Source organism: Numenius arquata, chromosome 6 (assembly GCF_964106895.1).
Source record: "Numenius arquata chromosome 6, bNumArq3.hap1.1, whole genome shotgun sequence".
NCBI classification, from domain to species: Eukaryota; Metazoa; Chordata; class Aves; order Charadriiformes; family Scolopacidae; genus Numenius; species Numenius arquata.
The window spans coordinates 22702910-22721644 of NC_133581.1; the positions used below are offsets into that span (position 1 = coordinate 22702910).

The 18735-nt window shown below is 37.8% G+C and overlaps 1 protein-coding gene across 2 annotated transcripts in view; it reads right to left on the minus strand.

Moving 5' to 3' along the window:
• GALNT18 (polypeptide N-acetylgalactosaminyltransferase 18) overlaps positions 1-18735 on the minus strand; it is a 245291-nt gene that overhangs the window by 93655 nt on the left and 132901 nt on the right. The gene's annotated exons all lie outside the window — the stretch shown is intronic.

Consider the following 18735-nt stretch of genomic DNA (forward strand, 5'->3'; position numbering starts at 1 on the left):
ACATTCTTCACTGAAATCCACTTGTATTTCACTACTACATGACCGATCACCATTAAAGCCTCTCTGTTTGAAAGCCTAAACTATCCACTAACACAGTATTATCAAGTATACGCGATTGGGATTTACCATTCAGCAAGTAAAGACTCTGTCCTGTAATGACGGGGCACCGTGGCATCCAAGGACACAGCTCTACTGTGCAGTTCACAGCACACAGAGCCACCTGAGCTAGCACTAATGAACTGCTATGTCTGCATACGGAGCGCTGTGCAGATGTACCGCCTCCAGGTCTGGGAGCAGCTTGACTGATTTACTTGCAAGACTGAGCCTACAGTACAGGAGAAGGAGGAGAGTTTGTAGATGTTTAATGTTTAAGGTGGCAACGACAAAGAAATAGTCTTTCCAGTATAAGAAGAGAATAGTAACATTTGTAATAGCAGTAGTTCACAGGGAAGTTCACCCTACAGGTTTTGACTGCGTTTCCCTTGGAAGATTGTACTCCAGCCAGACACGTGTTAGAGCTCTGGCAGAGAGCTTTGTAATGCCACAGGAAAGGACCTTCTGGAATGCTGAACAAATATTTAGCTCTTGGACCCAGGCCACACAGCACACCTTACAGATAAAGGCTGATACCTTAGATCCACTTCAAATTGCTGAAAGAAGCTCATGCAGAGAGTGGGACGGGCTGCTATGTACAGTATGACATAGCTTTGAGGCTGAGGAAATATGCTGCAGTGCTCTGAATTAGTGGCAGTTCCCTTAGATGCCACTGCTACCTGTCTATCTCACACTCCAGCCGAGGAGGCACTGACAGCGCTGGTACCTGTGGCTGGGCATACCCTTTGGGCTGACTTTACTTTCCCAGACCCTGAGGCATGGTATAAACCCACCTGAGCCAGTTCATGCACAGCTACCTCAGCTGCATGTCCTTGACAAATGCAGTAACACTTTAACTTTTCATGCCAATATGCCATTCTTAAAATACTACTAATCATTCTCTTTTAATCTGTATTTCTAATAACAACAACATTTTAGTCGTATGATAAGTTGCTCCGAAGCTCTTTCCTTTTAGTTGTTGAAGGGAAGGCACTTTTACAACTCCTTAGCATCTGGTCATCAAAAATTCTTCTGTGAACTAAGATGACAAGAGCAGCTTTGGTGAGAACTATCCAGTGTCTGAATTAAGCAAATTGAGTGAGGCTCAGCTGGGCTCATACAGTAAAAGAGGTTACGTCCACACGCAAAAATGAAGCAAATTTTTTTTTTTTTTTTATGTTTTAACTTTGTATTTCTGGCTTAAATTTCCAGACACTAAATCTTTTTTACTAGTGTTACAAAGATACTACTGCTGTTGGAGATTTTGAAAACCCAACTGGACATGGTATTGGGCAATGTGCTCCAGCTGACCCAGCTTTGAGCAGAGGGCTGGCATTAGATGATCTTCAGAGGTCCCTTCCTACCTCTGCCATTCTGTGACTCTCTGATAGAGTTCGCATCTGCCTTGGAGAGAATGCATTAATTTATTGTAATGCATGCCCATCTTCTGATAAAATAAACAAGCAGCCATAGAACAAATGATAACATTGAGCAAATGATCTGAGAGCAATACAGGAATTGGGATGTATATGATTTAGCCCTTGAACATTTCTGTGAGCTAGGAATGTCCAGTCATAATATCATCAAACCCAAGATTTTAAAAATAATATCTTTTCAACCTCATAGACAAAGTAAAACCTTGCCAAGAAACTAAGTGCATATTTCTGAAGCTGTAGGGTCAAGGTTTTAGAAACAGATACCTGAAACTTGACTCCTAAGCCCGTGTTTAGGTGACTAAATAGAAATTTTCCGATTTTCATAGATCTGCACAGAGACTAAACTCTACAGCATTCAGCTGAATGAACAGGTTCACCAGTAGAGAGATAATGGGAGTGTGTCTGTTTCACTGAAGTTTATGCAACTCTGCTTATCAGTGACTAAGTAAAATTACGAGACCCTTGCAGTTTAAGACTATTACATCAGTTAATAAATATAAGTCATGCTGTATTCTCTGTCACAAGTCTTGCAACAGCAACAGTTTGCTGAACAAATTGAGCTTTGCAATTATTTGTTTGCAGATGGTAAACGAGAAAGCATTAACGTGAAGGAATATGGTGGTCTTATGCACCATAGGCTGTTACACAAAGAACAAGCTATGAACCCTTTTACATATATTCTCCATATCCAATTCAAATGAATTGCAGAGCGTGACTGATTTTTCCTCTTTCATATACAGCAATGTCTGTTTAAAAGCACATCTCAATAATTTGGTAGTGTGGACACAGCCAATGTTTACCAACTATTTTGAATATTACAACATGAGACATACTAAAGATATCTCTAGTTCTGCCTATTGGCAAGGGAACATTCACAGCACTGTTAACGGCTTACATCAGAGGATCTAGTTTTTCCATATTTGTCTAAGCCTCACAAAATTTTGAGGTCAGAAATTATTTATAGTAGAATAAAAATAAATCCACCTAATACAGAGAGAACTTTCTCCTACTGGTTGCAACTTTTCCACCTTCCCTTCAACAGGAAGAACAGTTCCTGAGATATTTTTTATGATGGTCAGAAACTGTAACAGGCTTGTTAGAATCTGAAATCCCTGCCCTGAAAATCCACATGCTGACTGTGACAGCATTTATAAACTGCACATTAGAGCTCTTCTGTTCAAAGACCAAAAATAGTTTGATGAATAGAGAATCAAAGACTGCAGCACTAAATGGACTTTGAGAGATTGTCTGGTCCTTCTTCCTGCCCCAACACAGAGGGAACTATGTTTCGATTAATCCTAACAGAAGCTTGTCTCATCTCTTCTTAGGTTTACACAGCAAATATTGTCCTATGCTCTTTACAGATGAATGAAATGAAATATACTAACAGTACGGACTAGTTTGTTGTCTGGCACAGTTAAAAATCACAATACCCCAAACCTATGGTCATTAAATCTAGATACTTGCATTTGGAACCATAAAAATAACTTGCTTCACACTAATTAACTTCAAAAGCCATGAGCCATAAAACAAAAGAACTGCACTAAAAGATCCAAAACTCTTTCCACAACTCTTTACTGACAAGAATATTTTTCCCTCATAAATCTGAAGACCAAAAGGAACTCTTGAGTAACAAGCACTTTTGAACATTCATAAATATTAACATATTTCAAAAGAAAAATTCATTGTAGCAACTTTGCTTTTAGGGTTGATACTTCAGGATCCCCTTTTGGTGGGGAAAATGTAATGACAGATAGCAGTATCTCCCATCGCCAAGCTGGAGGATCTTTTTTTGAACAGAAATTCACTGGAAAATGCAGTATCCTCCCACGAGCAATACTGAATAGTCACACCAGCAGCCTGTGGGGGGATGATAGCTCTCGCAATTTGGCAAGACAGATAGCTGGCTCGAAACACTACACAGTCATCGGTAACATTTTTAAAACAGCTTTTATACAGAACATGGAAAAACTGTCCAAATTTGCTCACTGCCAAATCACTTGAACACAACCAAAAATAGCAAAGAACTAGTTTGAGAAAAAACACTTGAAATACTAAACTACAGAAGAAATACAGGGAAGGTGTTAAGATATAAAGCTATCAATTTCAATATAAGGAGAAAAAAAATCTTTTAAGAATTAAAAGTTAAACCAGAAAAAAATCAAATACATCAAATCACACCACGGACATAAGTGATTCAGGGAAAGGTATTTTACAGTCAATAAAAAGTAAAAATCTACTAAAATCAGCTGACTCAGAATGAAACTGATCTACCATCTCAGACAAAAAGTCTGCAGCTGTTTTGTGATTTGTATTGATTTCCCTTTCAGATAAAAAATAATTCAGTTATTTCAATTATTCTCAATTATGTTAAAAGGAATAGGGTGATAAGAATCTGTCACTTGTCCAATAAATATTCCAGGCAGTTGTCACAGTACTTACAGTCCCTCAGAATGTTTCTTTTTATGTGTATACCAAATCTGTGGTAAACTAGCACTGTGTTTATGGAAGCCAAGACATTGATGCTCCTATTCATGACTTACGGCATCAAATGATGTAAATATTTTCATTGAATGTAATGGTTTTAAGGAGGATGGGATCCATATTAGTCTAGCTGCTAAACAACATCTTAACCAAGGAATACCTCACTGTTTCCATGTGCTATCTCACAAAATAATATAAATCACACAATTAAATCAAGCTTACAACCCATTATAAATACGTACAATTGGCCATAAGCAATTAGTTAGGCTTAATGATTAGGGTGACACAGTGTTCAGTCCCTAACGAAGAAAACAGGACAGTTAAAAGGATTAGATACTTTTCACAGCGGGGACTAAATTTTAAGTGAGATTGTCTTGAGCAGACTTGTTCTCACTTTTGCATCTGTGCCAGGAACAGCACAATAGCAAATGAGTTTACTGACAGAAATGCCAAATAAACACATTGAGGAGCCTGGAACCTGACTCCTGGGAGGGATGGACCTGAGCAAGCAGTATAATTCCTCAAGCCTTCTTCAGAGGAACTGTGATTTGGCACATGTTGGAGGGGCATTTATTTCCTAAGGAGAAAGGAAAGAATATCCTGCATGGCCACAACAGCTATCTGTCATCGCTCTTCCCTGCCCTGGGATGGCTCGCCTATTCCAAGCAGTGTGTGCAGTGTAGATCCATCCCCTGGCACTCCTAGTCCTCCTGCTCTGGAGACATGTTCTGCATACTCCTGTGCGCTTACTTCACTCAACAGGCAGTTCACCCACAGAAACACATAAATTTTTGTCTCCTGGAGGAGTTGAACAGTCAGAATCAGCATTGTATTTAAGTACACGTTCCAGAATATTTACAGAGAAATCTGACTAAATTTTCCCAAAAGAATACTAAACAGAGCATAGGTGGTGCCTCATACTACCAAAGAAACACAAAACTATTAGGCAGCTATGCAGGTACCTTCAGGATTAATGTATAATACCTATAGCGGAATTTCTAGAAATGAAGTGCCAGGCCAGGAATCTGTTCAATACTCCCTTCAAAACTGTCTGCTTATTCTATATAAATTGTGTATTTCTCAGCTGTCACTAGTCAAGCCCCTTTTGGGATGCTACTGAGCCCTTGAGCTGAAACTTATGTCAACAAGGGTTCTGCTGTTAATAGGATAATGTGGGCAGTTTGCCCCTCAATTTCAACAATATCTTTAAGCAAATTATCCAAAACACACAAAGAATGTCCTTCCGTTTCTAAAAGAATTCCTTAAAACATAGGAACATATTTATTTTATACTTACTGATGTTTTTATGGGCCTTTTTTAGCAAGAAACTACTGAACAGATAACTGATTACACAGGTAACTACAAGATACTTAAAGTGGTATCAAACTTTAAAAATAAAATACAAGAACAGAGAAAACACTTTTCCCCTATCACGGCCAGTTATATAAATCACGGGAATTTCTACTGTAATGGTACATATGGCACAGACAGAAATGCACTTTTCTCACTGAAAGGAACCTTTAATAATTGCCAGAATCAGAAATCCACTAAGTTCAACCAGAGATCGGTAGGTAGGGGAAGTTAAGCCAACAGAAAACTTGGCTCTGATAACCAAAGTAACCTGCTGCAATTAAAAGTTTCTGAGTGTGGACTGAAACTTATTTGAAATAAATCCATCTCCGCATACAGATTTGCTAACTCAGGCTAGATCTGGTATAAGTTAAGTGATCGCTGTTCTGGATTAAATGAATCACCCCCATTACTGCTCTAATAAAAAGAGGAAAGACAGAGTAGCAGTGTAGCAGAGGACAGTCTATCTGAAGAGCTTTACATTTTTCAAGAAAATACCCTATATGAACTCAAAAGGTGTACACAACACTGTGCAGCACCATAAAAATTAATGCAATTTGTGGAATAAATTTTATCATATATCAGGACTAAGTCTCAGTACATAAGATCCTGTGTGAGAGATATAAATCATACACTGCTGTTTTTCATGTTACTTTAGTAACTTTGATAATCCAGACCCCCAAAGTCAAATGAACTATTGACCATACATCTTCTTTTACAGTTCTACTAAATAATTCCTCTACTTTCTTCCTGACCTAAAGTTGATTGAGGTATTGTTCAGTAATCCACAGTTGATTAAACTCAGTTTGATATATTCTGATACAACAGCCATTATTTTTCTAGGTCACTTTCCATTATAAGGAAAGCTGATCAGACCTTTTTTTCCATTTTACTGTAACTAAGTCATATCTCTCAGCGTTCCTAGTTTAGGGCCATAAAATGAGGGTTAGTTTAACAGACCATTTTATTAACTCACCTCCCCTGAGGTTTTTCTTTTTAGTTACTTTAAAAGACCCCTGACTTCCTAATTTTTGTGCCTTATTAAAAGAGCGCTAAAAAGAACAAATATTGGACAGGGCTAACTTATGCTGAGCATGCAGTCAGAATTACATAGCTCTGAAAGTGCCTGAGGCTTAGTTTTGCGTTCATCTTCCTGGTAGTCTCCATAGGCCAGAACCTCAGACAGGAGTTCCAAGAAGCTGAAACTTCTGATAAGAACTAACAGGATCACAGAGGTTCCCATTACATTCATTTGGGAAGATAACTCTTTATTTTAGTCATCAACCATTTCTAATTAGAGGAGGTGGGATATGTGAGCTTCTATACTGACATAATGTCACTGAAGGACTGGATTTCCTTCATTTTGTGGTAACACTTTCTGAACTATGACTTTATGGATAATATTTTTCTATGTCACAAGAAAGAACCTACATCATGTTGTAGAACACAACCTATTAATGAAAAAGGAATTCCTAGAAGGCAGTTAACAACTTTCAAGATCAGCCCTTAAATTAAAAACAAAACTCAAAAGCTTTACATGTTTGGTAAAGGTGTAGTGCTAACATAAGCAAAGGGTAAAAAATGCTCTTCCTATTAAAAAAAAAAAAAAAAAAGAAGGAAAAACAAACCCCAGAACTTTTAAAGTAAGGGAATATCCTCTTTTTCCTCTTCCATTTTTCAGAATAATCTTCAACAGAGAGCTTTCAAGTATCTAATCTTGTTCTTTAGATTTGATATCATGCATGCCTAGTTTAATCTCAGCATTTTGAGAAAGGCAGAACACCACAACTTAAAGAGCTGTTTGTGACGGAAGCTTGAACACCACAATTATTGTACCATTCTCACCTCAGGGACTATTAATGTACATCTGCAAAACCAACAGAAAATTCAGTTCTACAGTGTGCAGTAAAATAGTAATTTTGACTGCCTAAAAATGGATTTACTGATCTGTCTTCTGCTGAAGTGCTCATGCCTGCATGATGCCTGAAGCTCTGTAGAGTGTTGCACGACCATCTAAGAGGGAAACACGGAGTACTTCACAGGCTCAATGTATTTTCAAGGATATGAACTACTGGTATTTCCTGCCAGCAAACTCTTTCCAGAGCTCCTACTGGAGCATATAATAATAGAGCCAGTTCCTCAGATTACTTATGTGAAGTCAAATAAAGAGTGGATCGGTGAAAGTTTAGTCAGTTACATAAAATACTGCTACATTCCAGGGTGAACTGAGTATCAGGCAACCTGTAAAGTACTGTTATATCACTGTACAACAATTGATCTTTTCAGGCTTGTAGGACAAAACTAAAGTACAAATTCTCTTATTTCATCTGACATGTTTCTCTTCCTATGATCTACGTAATCATTCTCCTGGAATGCCACCTATGTCCACAGGTGATGACACTCTTTTTACCAAGCCATTGAGGTTTCCTGTAATTTCATTGTTTTCTGCTATTTTTCTCTTCTAGAAGACATAATTGCTGAAGCAAAGAGACAGACTAGATAAAAATTCAAAAGTCAGACACTGCTTACTTCAGATAGCTCTAGCAATGTGCAGACCTAGATCAAAAAAATAAAAAAAAAGGGCAAAATAACCTTGACTGTTTTTCTTGCCCTTATGCAGTCTTTGGGCTCCCCAAGAGAAGGAAATTCTGGACAAGGCTTTGTTTTTCAGTCATAAAATCTCCCTTTCTTTTACACAGCCTACCTTTTTTCTTGGTTATACTCTAGCTAAGTCATTCCTTTCTGATATGAATGCATGTTGCATGCCTGCTGCCTTCTTCCTTGTCTCTCTCAATCTCTCCAGTTTGCCAGAGATGCTGGTAAACTACAACTAAGAATTTCAAACCTCTCTGCTCAATTTCTGGTGAAAAAGCTTTCCTCAAATCTCTTTTCTAACACTGGACTAATGCTCCAAGTTGAGCTGCCATAAGATTTATTCCTAACTGAATGGGAACCTTCATCATCTAGCAGTTCTCCAGCTTTCCACATCTTGGGGACAGTGTTCTCAGAGACGAGAACTTGATGGTCTCAGAAAGAATCCATCTTGGACACAAAGCATTCCAGAAGCCTTCCATACAATGCTGTGCAGCACAAATAGCATTAATAAAAACCAGACCCAGTGCTGCACAGTTTCACTTGCATGTTCAAAACTGATTGTCAAAGGTGGAAAGAAGTTTCAAGGGCACAAATATCACTAAAAAGTAATCTTAAACATTCCATATAAGAAGTAGGCTACAGGGAAATGTTTTGAACTTGTTGCTCACACAGCAGTAATGATATTACAAGGCAGGGAGACATACTTATTTGACATGGAGATGTAAGTACATTTTTCAGTACACATTTCAGTGACATTGCACTTGTACAAGGTAATAAAAAATGGAAATCATTGTTTATTTGCTGGCACAGGAGTTGTCAAGTTGTTTATTTGCTGGTAAATAAGTTGTCAGTTTGTTTTCCATTTTAGAAGACCTTGTTGTTCTCTTTCCACTTTGTGCACATGAGCAAGGATTGAGATTGGAGGCAATAGGTCAGGAGGAATAATCATTCCATAGCATGTAAAACTGATAGACCATATATTTAGCCATAGAAATATCTTTAAGCTTCCTAAAACTTCACCATAATTTGATTAGGTATATGGTATTTTTTTCGGCTTCATAAAGCATTAATGCTGTGTGCATTTAATTTTCTTGGGTTTTTTAAAAATCTTTTTTACTTTATTTTTCCAATTATTCCTACTGTATGCAAATATGCTGGTATTTTTACTGCTTGAAAAGGCTGCCTCAAATAGAAGATGGCAGCTTTTGAAACATTAAACAATGATTAGACAGGCATTGGGCCAAAGGAGTGTGTCAGGAGCAAAGGAACAATGCAGCAGCCGACAGTAAGCTATCTTGAGAGAGCTGAGAGCACTTAGCAATTCCATCAAGATTTTCTCTGCTGCCAAACGAAAACAACAATGATTCACACTGCCATATTATTTAGCATTCATCATGACTCTAAATCATTTATTGGAAAGTTTACACTGCAGTGCAGACAAACCCCGTTAATTTTAATGTAAGGCAAATTGTCCTTTGAGTTGGCATCAAAAACGTCTGTGAGGAAGTTTTGGAGCGTGTACCATTCCTCTCAGATTACACTTGAAGGGGAAATAATATTTTTTTTAAAATAATCATCTGTTTATTCACAAATACCACTGCAAAATGCCATAGAGGTATGGCAGGAGGCTACTGGGAATATGGCTTCATACAGGTCTGTCAGTCAGAAGTCTGTGTCAGACTGCCAAGAGAGCAAGATCTGCCCTGTCCTGTATGAAGTAGGTTGCAGAATTTACTCAAAAAAGTAACAGACTTCTAGACATTCGTGAAGATCATAAAGAACATGAAGGGCGAGTTTTCAGTATATAACCTGTATCTCCTTCCATATGGACTTGCATCTCTCCTCTTTACACAGACTCTCAAAACAGACTTCCAGTAAGTCATGTCAACGAGGACTCTGGTTATGGAGCCCAAGAAAAACAAAACATCTTTTCCAAATAAACTGGGTGAGGAAAAACAAGCACAAATTTTCAATTTCTCACAGCCTAACCTTTAAGTCTTCATTTTTCCCATGTTAATTCAATCACTGTAAATGGAAATTTTAGCTTTTATGTCTAGTTTCATCACAGTTTCCATAAAGTTTTAAATAGAGTTTCCCCAAAGCTTCCCAGTCTGCTACTTGAAGCAGCACTAGTTAAAATGTGTTACTTTTCCAGTGCAAAAGGAAAGAACACCGTTTCAGTAACGGTCTCACAAATAACTAACAGTGAATGAGTGAAGTCAAGTAATTTAAAATTTGATCATCCAATATACTTGGAGAACACTTTCAAAAATTAAATGCCAACCGTATCTACAGAAAAAGTATGCTAAAAGAAAAGTCAACATTAATTGATTTTTTTTATTCACAACAAGAATTCAAATATCCTTTGATAAAAGGTTCTGTACTTGAACTTTAGACTTATAGTAGGTTCCACAATGTCTTTAAAACATCTAGAAATGCCTATACGTGTGCCTTTGTTTATGCATATTGGGTGAACATAGAATAGTCTGTAATTTATTAATAAATTTTTGATAACTGATTTTTATCATTTGGTGATACACCCAAATACCCTTAAATACTCCCTTAGGCAAATCTCTTACGTTTTGAACGCTTCATCATATTAAGAATTTTCAGTTTCTATCACAAAGAAGTGAAGTGTTTGAAATTATGAGCTTTGGCAGGAAGTTTTACCACCAGTTTAAGTTAAGAAATCAGCCTTAGTTTTATCAAAGTTAATTTTTTAGTATTTTTTCTTTTTAAGAAAAGTATGCTTGGGTTAGGAAGAAAAGGTAAGTTTTAATAAAGTTGATTTAAAAGGCTATTTGTATTTCTTACTTTATATAGAACACCATCTCTTACTCATTTGCCTAACAGTACAGAGTATTTTCTCCACTCCCTATCAAACTCTCACAATTATAAGCACCAGAATATCTCAAATACAAAGTTTACTGGATGAAAGGAGATCTCGATACTTTACAGGAAAAGATGTCAAAAGGAAATAATCTGATCAAACCAGAGTTACCTTACTGACATCAACAGATACCGGCACTTCTCTCACAAGGTCTACATGACTTCGTCACTGCACTGGATCTACACATATGGCTGCTACTTAGATTTAGTGAGATGTGTTTGAGAACATTATCAATGGAAGCATTCTTGAGGGCAAAATAATCCCAAAAATGTGAAAGAGGGGAAAAAGGTGAAATAAAAGTTTTTTTGATCAAACAATTTCTCAGAGATTTCTAGTAATTAATTTTAAGGCTAAAATCACAGTGATGGTACTGAGAAGTGGCAAGCATTTCATAGTCAGGATGCCACCAGCCCATAGCAAGTCTAAGGCACATTGGGTGAATACCTCATTGCTACTGAAGAGCTTAAAACTAACCTGTTTTTACCGAATTTGACTGCAGTCTTTAACACTGTGGGCCACATATGGCTTCTGAATCACACCTGACACAGGTGATGGTATTTCCTAAAAGTTGGCCCAAAAAATTCTTCTAAAAGATTCCAAAGTGCCAACATGCAGCTATTTATCATCACCTACAAAATTCAGCTGTATCGTCTGCGTTGTGCATTGTGCATCAGTAACCTGAGAGCACATTTGACTGTGCTTAAACTAAGGATTATGTCATTAGGGCATCGCAGAAGAGATGTGGGGATGACGAAAAAGAAAATACTCACTGTGCATTGCACTACTTGACATATATAGGGTACACAGCATATGTGAAATAAATTGGTACACTGGGATTCAAGCTAAAACAAAACCACAATGAAAAACTGCCAGTATGGCTTTCAATTTCATTTGCTATATGAAAAAAAGAGAAGATATAAGAAAACTGTAAAACTGCAACTGAAATTATCCCTGGATTTTGTCTCCTAGCTCCAGTTTTTCAGCATTTCCTATATTGTAGTTCAGATACTCCACTTCCCCCCATTAGGATTAAATATGGCATGTGGATACCGCTGAGATGACACTTAAATTAGTTCCTCCCACGCTGAAATCAGACACATTGTTATTCCAATCTTAAAGCTTAGTTTAATGGCAATGGGTTTGTCTTATTAGAAAAATTTAAAAAAAGACATTATCTGGTGATAAGGTTTGGAATTGCATAAAATAACTTTCTCTCTATTCTGCTGTCAGGAGACTGCAATAAAAGTTCTGCTGCCCACTGATGACCCCTGATGTGGACAGAGGTTACGCTATCAGCTTGCACACACATTGAAGTTTTGCTTTTCCAACCATACAAACAGACTGAACTATACTATATTGCAGATGATTAAAATAACTGTTCTTTTGAAAGGCCACTTTGTCACTGCAACCACCTGCTGAGCACACCCTTCCACAGAGGAAAATGGTCTAACAGATGTGGGAGTTCTCTGGGATGCACCAGAAGAGCCACACTTAGGTGCAGTGGTCCTGCAGCCCCACCTCACTCTCATAGCACTGGAGCTTCCTAACCTACCAGGAAATGAAGGCTAAGGACCTTCCACATCAGTTCTAAAGAATGGGGAACGTGACACTTCCCATCATAAAACAAAGCAAACTGCATGCTGGTTATCAAACAGCTTTCATACAGCTATAATTACAACGCTACAAAAATCAGAGTCTTGCCTCCAGCAAGGGATGCTATCCCTGCCCCCATGTGTGACTGAACACAAGTCAACATTTTGAGTCTGACGCAGTATGGAGTTCAGAAATGGGAGTTAGAAACACTGATCTAAAAGAATATAATGTAATTATTTTTAAATGAAAGCACAAGGAAATGGAAAAACGTGTCTGAAAAGGAGGTGTCAGAGATAAAAAGGAGAAAAATGGGAGAATGATAAAAATCTGCCACAAGGGAAGGAGCAAAATTCACTGGGGGGAGAAAAGGGAGGTAGGGAAGTAGGAAAGGAGAGAGGGAGGGAGGGATGGGTCAGGCAGGAATTCAATTAATATGGCTAAAGGCAAGGGGGAGGTGAATGATGAGATGAGAAAAATGAAGGAGTGCGGTTTCTGAGAGAGTAGCAAATACTGGGGTGGAGAAGACAGGGAGAGGATAAGAGGGGCTGGTACACTGGAATTTGAAAACATGGACAATGGAGACCCTGACTGAAGGACACAAACTCATATGAAGAAGGATGAGGTGTGAGGAAGTGAACATTTGAAAAGAGCAGACTGCCAGGGTAGAATGAGGAAAAGGAAAGTGGAGTGAGGCAATAAAGACCATGGATATCGACCACCCCTGAATGAAAAAAGAAGGAACGAACACAGGAGGTGAAAAAGGTGTGAAGAGTGATAAATCAAAGCAAAAGAGGGGCAAGAATAGTTGGGACAGGCAGCCTTCTTCATCAGCAATGTCCCTCTCTTTTCTACTCTGTTGTTCACTTTCTTTTGATATCCAACTCCACAACCTCTTCCCTTTAAAGCATGAACCAAATACAATGTCACGAGGACTGACAAGTATGAGAAGAGAACACTCTGCAGCCATTCTAGGACATCATCTTGAGGGCCTACTGTCCTTATAAAATTCTCACAGTCCACTTACATGAGTGGTTCTTAATTTTTTCCACAAGAGTTTTGAGCTGCATGGCCAGTCATCAATGGGACACGAAGCAAAGTGTCCACGTACTCCACTCTCTCACACCTCAGAGCAAGAACAACATTTCTCATTCTGCTAACTTCTACTGACTGCTGAAACAGATAGCCAGTGGACTGTTTTGCTTCTGGTTATTTTCTTCCTACATATTTTCAGGTGCATCCAGAGTAGCTAGAGCTGGCACACAAGCCAAGACACATCTCATTGCAGTCCTAGCATCAACACAGAACACGTAGCAGCAAACATATGCTCAAAGAATTGTCTTCATTTATTCAAGTTTCAGTGCTAAACGTTACTATGCAAGTAAAATGCATAGTTTGTGACAACAGCCAATGTTGTTCTCAAATCTACAACACAGACAGATCTCCTTGTCTCTACATAAAATATATGCTTTTTAGCATCTGATTCCTAGCTGGCTGGCATTACACAGCCCTCTTTCACGTAAAGCCCTGCCAACACTACTGAAAGTTTGCGTCTGTAAAGACTGTGCAATAATAAGGATTTCAGCATCAAGACCTTTAACTAATGGGGGGAATGAATGTAGGCAGATAAAGCAAAGCCTTCACAATGCATAAACCATGGCCCAAAAGTGAATGCAGTTTTGAATATAGTTTGTCTTTTTCCTTGTTTTTAAATAGTTTTATTTGCATTTTAATTTTGCTGGCATTGAGTTAAGAGAAGAACAAGAAGCCACACAGAAGGACAGTAAGTCCTAAAGTTTTTCCTCGGAGATTGTTACTAATAGGTTTTTAAAGTTCATCATTGTTAAAATTCATAATTGTTAAGTCTACAAGTCAGTCATCTTCAAATTATGCTGTAATATGAAATCTAGCATGCTTTTGGAAAGTAATTTTGAGGTTTATTCATCACTGCTTTTGTAAAGAAAAAAAAAAAATCAGACAATCTTCTTTTCCCACATATCTCTTAAAAATAACCAAAGAAGCAATATACCTTTCTAATGACAAGGTCTGGATGCTTTTTGAAAAGCTTCTTTTTATTCAGTATTTTGAAGACAATGTTGCAAATCTCTCAAAGGTAATACAGTTGCATCTGACCCACTTTCTCCCACTCTGTGCTAATTCTCTTCCACATTGCAAGTCATAAAATTAGCAACCTGTGATATCCAGCATTATTACTGCAATTCAATGGCTGTATTCATGGAAATCTCAGGACAAAATGAAAATCATTAAACTGAACATGTTAGAATTTTCATCCATAGGTAATGATTCAAATAAAAAGGAAGAAACCTCATGAAATTTGAGCCTTTTTTGCAACATTTGTTATTAACTTTAATATGAAAAAATGTTAGAGAGGATAATAATACACTATAAATTTAAATATAATATAATATTAATATAATATAAAATTTTGTAAGGCATACTCTGGACACATTAATGCATACTCCCTCCCCATTAAGTTGAACACATCATGGCTCACAATGAGGGTTTTAGAGAGATTTCAAATCATCTTAAAATATCTTCAAGGGGTGCTTCATAATGCAGTGGGGCTCAATGCCAGCAAAAAGACTCAGAAGCCAAGACACAACTTCAGTGGCACAGAAGGTCACCACCCTGTCCCTAGCGGGCAGGATGCAACAAGCCAGGGAGTGAATGAAACACTATTCCAGTAGTCTCCAGCTCAGGCAATGTTTTTTCTAAAAATATTTCTGAGGTCTAATTAACTATCAGCAGATGTGGGCATGGTCACTTAAAAGTTTTTTACAGCCTCTTCTCTGCAAATCTCTCTCCTCAATTGCATTGAGTCAGCTGGAAAACTCTGCTACTTCTGAAGGCAAAAATGAATAAATTATTTTATTGCCAAGTTATAAACTAATGATTATATTATCTCTGGAAAGCAAACAGTGTTCCTGAGGAGAATGGGAAAGATTTTGATCTGACAGACAGCACTTAAAACTACCATAAAACAGCTGAAATCAGTGCAGTTGCTCTATTTCACACCCATGCCACTGAGAACCAAATAAGGTCCAAAGGAACAACATTCATATTTGGTTTGTTTTTGTTTTTTTTTAACAAATCTTTTATTCTCATTATACAGCACACAGGCAGTCACTGAAATGCACTTCTTTTTAACCTTCGATGAAATTAAAATTTAATTCTAATGTACCTAACAGCATATATGAGGTATTTCAGTGTTATGCTTATCAGAATTCCCCCAGAAAAGATGGTATGGTGAAACACACACATTAAGCCATACAAACAGCTTTATTAAAATAAAGGATCAAAATTTTGGGACCTGTTAAGTCTATTTTCTGCTTTTAAATGGCACATATTGGCATTTTCACAGTTTCCTAACTTGAAATATTTATTTTTGAAAAGGAAACTTCACAAAGAGATTAACTGGATTCTCCTTAAACATAACTGGGAACTTGAAAAACTGCACCGAGGTTTAGAGAAAGCCATAAATAATTTTCTTGACATATCTTGAAGTATATGAAATAAAATACTATAGCTTATATTGTTCAAGGCATATGTACAGACTTTCGCCATACACTTGAATGTATGGTTTCTGAAATCAGCCTTCCGGAATTTTAAAAAGCAACTAGTTCTTCCACTGCTCTTTTCTGAAACAGAGACCTACCAAAATTAGGGATGAGTTCAGGTTTTCATTACGAGATTCAGAATTTGGCCCACAGCAAGAATTTATATCAGTTTACCAGTATATTGCTTCCCCTCAAAAGTAGGAAATTTTGATGCCCTCCTCTAGTGCCAATCATCATACCTGCTTTGATTTTAAACCACTATGCTATGGGAATCCAATCAAATAGCGCACCAGACTCAAAATAAAAAACATGTTCATTTGTACTCTGCCTGATCTCTGTTTTCACTTTTTCTTTCTAGTTACTTCCCATAGTGCGATGTTTCTTGCCTGTGAAATCCATGGCTGTAGCATCATAGGAAAAAAACCTTACATCAAGTTATAAAAGTTTATATCCCCGGCGAAAGCCAGAGAGTAAACATACCACTTATAATTAGGATTCTGACAGGTCTCCATGAGAAGCAGAGTCTGGAGCCAGATGCAAGCACAAAGCAAGCTATTGCCCCCTCAGGTAACATTACAGGGAAACCCAGAGTAACTCACTTATCTTACAAGGAGCAACACTTGCAAGCTAAAGAGCTACTAACAAAAACACAGAATGACACTAGACATAAAGGATTAGTTTCAGCAATGCTAGAAGGGAGAAAAAAATTGAATATAGAATATTGTAAAAGCAAAAGTAAATTGTAAAATAAATATTTCAGGATTTAAACTAATAATAGAAAAGCCCATAAATCATCTTTACAATCACTGCCTTTCCTACCAAACATCCATCCTCTCCAAATGGATGCCTACTACCAGGCCTTCAGCATACATTATGGGATAAAGAGGACTGTAGGAATCTAATTTACTACTGCGGGGAAGAGATGCCAGATAAAGGGTTAGAGAAGTAGCAGAAAATCCTGGAAAGAGTTGGATTTTTCTAGGAGACTAAGTATCACTCTGCACAGTGGGATTTTGTATAGAATGACGCGAAACACCAAGCGAGGACAGACAAACCAGAGGTTACTTTCCTCTCAATTTCTGTCTTCCTGTTTGGGGCCAGGCTCCTAAGGATTTAATGCACTGGAGGGTAAGAAAGGCAAGCCTGAATAAAAGGCACAGCTAACTATAAAAATATGATACTGTACAGTACCGATACTAACACAAAATGTGGCCGAACAGGTCTTCCTGAAAGATTACGTGGTTCCTGTGATTTCTTATCTATTTCAGGTAAGAAATAATGAAACAAAATAATCTTGACAAGCCCAGAGAGCACAGTGTATTTGTTAGTGAGCTCGTCACAGTGATGACAGGCTCTCAGAAACACTGACGTTTCTGACATTGCTCTGCAATGTGCCCACTGGAATAACTACCAGTGAATTACAGAAAAACAGACTCAAACTCTAGAAACCTCTTTTTTCAGCTACTTTATTTTTCTTCTTCTGTGGCTGCCTTGTGGCCAGTTCCTCTGTGTCCTGAGGCCTCAGGCCCTGCAGCACCAACAGCCATTCAGATTCTTTGAGCTCCTGGCATCACATCAACTGTCTGAAAGACCCAGGAATGAATTTCTACAAACACATTCCAGAGTCCAAGTACACCAAAGTTGTGTTTCAATTTTTTTTTTTTTTTCCCTATCAAACTGCCATGTATTGCATGAGGGAGAGAGCAAAAATTAAAGCCAGCAAGAATGCATCAGCAAAATCATGTCAAATGACTGAACTACATGCTGAAGCAAATCAAGTTTATCTCAGTTCACAAGATGTTTCTGAATCATGTGTGCGTGTATGCATCTTGGTTTTGGTTTGGTTATTTTGTTATGGGTTTTGTTTGTTTGTTTTTTAATTTGCTCATAGTTTACTGTTTCATGTGATTTTTCATTTACTTCATCTCATTGCTACATAAACTAAGAATAACAACTGATAAATCATGCATACCAATTTCCCCACACTGTTCCATGCATAGGTGTTTCAAGAAAAGCTTGGTCAGCCCTAGGTAACTCTAAACATAGTATGTTTCACTGGGACTGGAATTAGATTTGACATAAGCCTACATCAAGTTCTTGGGGTTTGTGTGTACTTTAAAGAGTCAGGATTTTACTTTTTCCTGCATTGAGTGTCAGCAGAAGATGAGATGATGAAGTGCATACTCTGGGGTGGGGAATGAACTTACTTGTTTACCAAGAAGTTTCTTTTCTGTACAAATCTGAGACATGTTTATGATCAGCCGTGAGTCACAGGATCTAGCTACAGGGATCACATAACAACTGTAATGATGGCAAGGATAAGAGAAACCCTTTGCTCAGCATTTTCCTTCAACAGGATAAATTCAGATTTGCCCTGTATTTTAGGAGTTCAGAATTAAACCACCAGCAGAGCAAGATTTTTCTTTAAGTTCAGCATCCTGCGCTTATTAAAATTTCATCGCTAAAGCTGCCAGAAGATAAGACTTGTAAATAATGCCCAGCATGGCCTCAGTGACAAACACCTAGGGCAAGCACTGAGCAATCAGATGTGGGCAGTCCAGTCCTTCAGATCATGGAGAGCAAAATCTGAGTACATACAGAAGAAAAGCAGCAAGTTAAGTGCTGCCAAAGAGGAGAGGGAAGGGGAGGAGAGGGGAAGGAAGGGAAGGAGAACTGGAAATCTAAAGGAGATGTCTAAGAAACACAGAAAGATGTTTTT